Source organism: Sinocyclocheilus grahami, unplaced genomic scaffold (assembly GCF_001515645.1).
Source record: "Sinocyclocheilus grahami isolate Dianchi unplaced genomic scaffold, SAMN03320097.WGS_v1.1 scaffold2404.1, whole genome shotgun sequence".
In the NCBI taxonomy this organism is placed as follows: Eukaryota; Metazoa; Chordata; class Actinopteri; order Cypriniformes; family Cyprinidae; genus Sinocyclocheilus; species Sinocyclocheilus grahami.
In genome coordinates, this window is record NW_015507583.1 from 23,536 (window position 1) to 29,559 (window position 6,024).

Genomic DNA, 6,024 nt, shown 5'->3' on the forward strand with positions numbered 1-6,024 from the left:
TACAAAGACAAGTGTGTCTTGCCTACAGTCAAGCATGGTGGTGGGAGTGTCATGGTCAGGGGCTGAGTGCTGCCGGCACCGGGGAGCTACAGGTCATTGAGGGAACCATCAATGTAGAAGAGGACTCCAGTGGCAACCTGTGAAGCTCTGGTGAACTCCATGCCCAAGAGGGTTAAGGCAGTGCTGGAAAATAATGGTGGCCACACAAAATATTGACACTTAGGGCCCAATTTGGACATTTTCACTTAGGGGTGTACTCACTTTTGTGGCCAGCGGTTTAGACATTAATGGCTGTGTGTTGAGTTATTTTGAGGGGACAGAACATTTACACTCGGTTTAGACAGTAATGGCTGTGTGTTGAGTTGTTTTGAGGGGACAGCAAATGTACACTGTTATACAAGCTGTACACTCACTACTTTACATTGTAGCAAAGTGTCATTTCTTCAGTGTTGTCACATGAAAATATATAATAAAATATTTACAAAAATGTGAGAGGTGCACTCACTTCTGTGAGATACTGTGTATATATATATATATATACACACACACATACATACAAATATATTTATTTATTTATTTATATATACATATATATACACACATACATATATACACATACATACACACATACATATATACAACAAACATATATATATATATATACAGGTGCATCTAAATAAATTAGAATGTCATGGAAAAGTTCATTTATTTCAGTAATTCAACTCAAATTTTGAAACTCGTGTATTAAATAAATTCAGTGCACACAGACTGAAGTAGTTTAAGTCTTTGGTTCTTTTAATTGTGATGATTTTGGCTCACATTTAACAAAAACCCACCAATTCAGTATCTTGATTAAAAGGAAATAATCAAAATACTGTCTTTAATTGATTTTTCCGTACATTTCTGCCATATGTACATTAACTGACAGTCACTACTGATAAGCTACCACTAAATATTGTCGAAACTTAATTTGCTGTAAAGTTGCTTTGCAACGATTTGTATCATGAAAAGCGCTATACAAATAAACTTGAATTGAATTGAATTATAATGCTATTTTAACTGACGCTGTACAGAACTAAGGTAGCCAGTGCAGAGAATGTAAAATTGGGGGTAATATGATCTTTTTTTTTTTGACCTGGTAAGGACTCTAGCAGCAGCATTTATGTAGCATGTAGCTTGTTTATTCAAGATGCAGGACAACCACCTAGCAGTGCATTGCAATAGTCCAGTCTAGAGGTCATGAATGCATGAACTAGCTTTTCTGCATCAGAAACCGGTAGCGTGTTCCGTAACTTGGTAATGTTTCTAAGATAAAATAATGCTGTTTTGTAACATGGGAAATATTATTTTCAAAAGTCAAATTGCTGTCTAATATAACACCCACATTTTTGACTGTAGAGGAAGTACCAGTACATCAGTCTAGATGCAAATTGTAATCGACGAGATTCTGTGTACTGTTTTTTAGGATAATAGGATAAATAATTTAAATAGGATAAAATTATTGGTCATCCAGTCTTTTGCTTTTTTAACACACTCAGTTAGCTTAGATAATTTTGAAGTTTCATCTGGTCTTGTTGAAATATATAGTTGAGTATCATCAGTATAACAATGGAAACTAATCTTGTATTTTCTAATAATATTACAAAGGGGCAACATGTATATTGAAAATAGCAGAGGGTGTAGGACAGATCCTTATGGCACTCCATACTTTACTGGATTTAATTGAGATGATTCCCTGTTTAAATAGACAAAGTGATAGCGATTGGAAAGGTAGGATCTAAACCATCTTAAACCCTGCCATTGAATACCTGTATAGTTTTGTAATCGATCTGTGAGTATGTCATGATCTATAGCAGTGATCCTCAAATCTGGCTCTCGAGATCCACTTTCCTGCAGAGTTTAGCTCTATGATGGGGCCTGAAACCCGACTGCAATTCTTCATAGATATCATTTCTTTTGCAGGAAGGAGCACAATCGAGCAGACACAACTTTTTCTAAAGTTTTAGACAATATTACTGTATGTGTGTGTATTTATATATACATATTAAATATACACAGTACACATTGTTACGATGATCGGCTGGTGTGCCCTGGATGTCCACTAGAGGGCACTCCATCCTGTTTCTGCCTCACGAACTACATGTCCCAATATCCTTTGCCATATCTGATTGTCCACAGCTGTTTTCCATTATCTCATTGCCTCTGCCTTTATAAGCCTGGTGTTTTCAGTCTCTCTTTGTCAAGTCTTGCGTTGTCATACTGCGTCTCCTAGTTCTGGTATCCTGGTTCTATTTGTTTTTTTGTTATAACCTTTGCCTGTTATCTCGACTATGATTGTGGATTACCCTTTAATAAACAACTGCACTTGGATCCTCAGCTTCGTGTTCCCAAGCAGTTCATGACACACACACATATATAATGTAAACAGAACTTTTATTTTGGATGCGATTAATGGTGATTAATCGTTTGACAGCACTAGTTTATAATATTGAGATTTTGTTGTTTGTTGAATTTAATTAACGCTGCCATGATTAGCTGCTCCAGACACTTTGAGCTCATCTGCTGGAAATCCACATAAAAAAACAGAACAATCATCTAATGCCATCAAATCTAAAACAAGCACATCATAACATATCAAATCATAACACATTCACAGATCACAGTTATACTCAGGAACAGACTATTTTGACACCTTCTAATAAATCATGCAACTACATTGTTGTGAATCCTACATGCAAGGATATGTTTCATACTGTTAAAACTTACACTATAAGAATATACAAAAAGAGTCATCCTTACAAATGTAATATGCTCTTATCACATTAATGTATAAAGATACAAATAGGAACACAGCAACACAGATAGGGTTGGCTTACGGAACTACACATGCAAAAACACAAGCCGGATTCTCTGCATGAAAGAACCACAGCTGACAACCTTTTACATGTTTTATCGGTGAAACAGTACAAAAGTAGTGTTCTGATATACAGTTAATATAATATTAAAGTTAAATAAAATATGTATACAATGTAATATATGTTATGTATATAAAATACTCAATGTTATGAGAGTTTGCCCTTAGCCATAACTATTTGTTCTGGAACAAGCAATAGATTAATGAGACCAGAGACTGCCCGTTAGATTAAGCAAATGCAAAACTGAATGCTTGCTGACACCCTGGAGCTCAAATCTCTACATATGCTGAAGCATATTTTCAAGTAGGCTTTATCTGTATTGAAAAGCTGCATTTTTTTGAAGTCTAAACAACTAAATTTTTAACTAAAAACTTTTAAAACTACATTCCATGACCCAGGTTTCTGCATCCACCATGACAGTCTCTGTGAGAAATACTGCAAGCATAGTGAAACAATCAGTGAAACGGTTCCTGTAGCGATAGTTTCCTGTAGCGATATTGGTGAATATCTCATGGTTGGAAAGACCTCTCAGCCAATCAGATTCAAGGACTAGAAAGAGCTGTTGTATATATATGTAATATTTAATCTATCCTACCTTTTTATGCAAATTATGTCTCTTTCCACATTCCAACTTCAACATAACTGTAATCCTTGGTACAGTCACATCTGAGCCTACTAGGGTGCTTTTTTAACACATTGGAAAGTCATAAATAAATAAATAAAAAATCTGTCCATTTGAGATCCCAATCTGACAGCTTTCTGGAAACACTTGAAAAAAAATAAAACAGAACCATTTGAACTTTTATATCTGTGCTGTGATGCATCATGGGATGTGGGAGAAACCAAACTAGAGGATAAAATTGAATTTTTGTTGATTTAAAATTTAATTACTTGAACAATGCACTAGTGGCTTTTAAATAATAATTTGTGGATTAATGCATGGACAGAAATTTTATAATCTTGAGATTTGGTTATGTAGTGAATGCAATTCCAGGTCACTTGCATCTCTGTAAATGGTTGTGTCCATGAGTATAAATGCTCACAAGCTGAAATTTCACAGGATTGTCAGTAAGATGGATGTTGGAGAGTGAGTAACTTGCTGGAGATTGAAATCATTCTGAGTGAGAAATATTTTTTTCTTGTACTTTATTCTTGTAATTATTTACCCTGCCTGTATAGTTGTTATTTTAATGGTACTAAAGCATGTAAGCCAGGGGTTGCCAACATCGGTGCTGAAGAGCCACAGACCTGCAGAGTTTAGATCCAACCCTAATCAAACACACCTGGACCTGCTAATCAAGTCTAGGGGTTTCTAGAAAGCTACAGGCAGGGGAGTTTTTGTCAAGGCAGGACTCTGCAGGACTGTGGTTCTTCAGGACTGATGTTGGCCACCCGTGATCTAACTAGTAGAAAGTTTTAGTTTAAATCAGTCAGGAGTTATTAATGAGCACTGTTGGAGGCATGCACAGTTTGAGTGTGTGACACGAATGTTAAGAGCTGCATCAAGAGGAGAGTATTCAGCATGTATTGTGAAGATATATTACCATAACTGTTTCTTTAGTTTATAATCTATCGATATTAAATTGCTTTGTCTGTACTGCCCCCACTATATTTGGAATGTACCATGTACAACTAAGTGTTTAGGTTTGAGGTGGACTTTTCCCCCCCCTCCATTTTAAGCTGAAAGGATTAAGTAGCATGGATGGTCCGTGGCATGTGGTGTATGCTTTGTTTCATATATTTATAGCAAAAGTTAAAGTGTCTCTTATGCGACTTAACCCTGCTTTTTGTCTTTCTTTAATTTCCTGTTTATTAGTCTAAATGCCTCTAAGACAGCATGGATATCACAGAGCATTTGTCTAGTCGCATTCCAAAAGAGCGTGACAAACTGTGGTTGAATACCATGCAGTGGACAGCCAGCAACAAATCTGTCTTCGTTACTGCTTTTCATCTCTGCCAGTCAGTGACGATGCAACATTTAAGGCTTTGGCAAATATTGGGTTCCAGGTAACACTGTAACTGTATTAGCCCTCTATGGACTCTTCTCCCATACTTCTCACTCAACTGGGCAGGTTAAGTATCATGCCATGACTTCCTAATCATGCCAAAATGCATTTCTTGATGCGGTCAATTCTTTTGACTTGGTGGCAGTTTGCAAGTTATGTGCAATTTAACCACTTACTGATATGATGCTGTAAGTATTGGTAGCTTCTCCACTTTAATTTTTCTTCCTTTACCATGTCTGGTCCTGCACCAACAGGTCGACTCCTGCAACACCCTCCAGTCTCTTGCTCTCAAATGGTATGCTTGACCCTTGGACCAAGGTAAAGTCTCTTGTCAACTGGTCTATCTTTGGAAGCAGCGTTTCCTTTCTGAAGAACACCTTGAATCTGTTGAAGCTCTTCAATGAGGGTGAATGTTATCTCACCATGTGACTTCAATACATCCCTGTTTACCAAATGCAGAAGTATAACTGCACCCATGGACCAACTGTGCAGCTGCTGGTTGGCTGTTAATGCTGACTTCACCTTTCCACTCAGACAAGGCACCACATTTGGTTTTGACATGGAGATCTGCACAACACCGCAACTCCCTCTGTGCTCCGATAGACTTTCACACTCCTCAACCACCTGAATTACTTTAAGCGCAGGCATTGTGGACCGTGAGTATGTGTGCTATAAATGCATACAGGCATGTGAGAGTACGCGAAGTCCATGTAGTTTTAGTGATTGAGATCTTGAGTTTCAGTTATTGTACAGACCTTTTGAACTGCTCTGATGTTTGTGTGTCTTTGGCTGTAACTTCAAAATGCAACAACCGAGATCAGCGTTCTGCTATCCTGTCTTTATGACAGCCCATTGGTGACTTGAATCCCTTGGTAAGTCTCTCTCTCTTCACAACTCAAAGTTCTTCTAGTCTTGTTCGACCTCAGGCGGCTCAGTTCTACAGCGACTCAAGCCAGACAACCAGCTGGACCTCAATGCACGTACAAAAAAGAAATGGGTGATTGTTACATGCAAGTAAAAACCAATATGCGTGCTTTTTTTTTTTTTTTTTTTTTTTTTTTTTTTTTTTTTTTTTTTTTTTTTTTTTTTTTTTTTTTAGGTTT

General features: G+C 37.1%; 1 long non-coding RNA gene across 1 annotated transcript in view; it reads left to right on the forward strand.

Moving 5' to 3' along the window:
* Positions 1-3,965: 3,965 nt before the first annotated feature.
* LOC107574948 (uncharacterized) overlaps positions 3,966-6,024 on the forward strand; it is a 3,922-nt gene continuing 1,863 nt past the window's right edge. Inside the window, exon 1 of the long non-coding RNA XR_001607765.1 lies at positions 3,966-4,036. This is a non-coding gene — a long non-coding RNA (uncharacterized lncRNA). The remainder of the gene's footprint in view (positions 4,037-6,024) is intronic.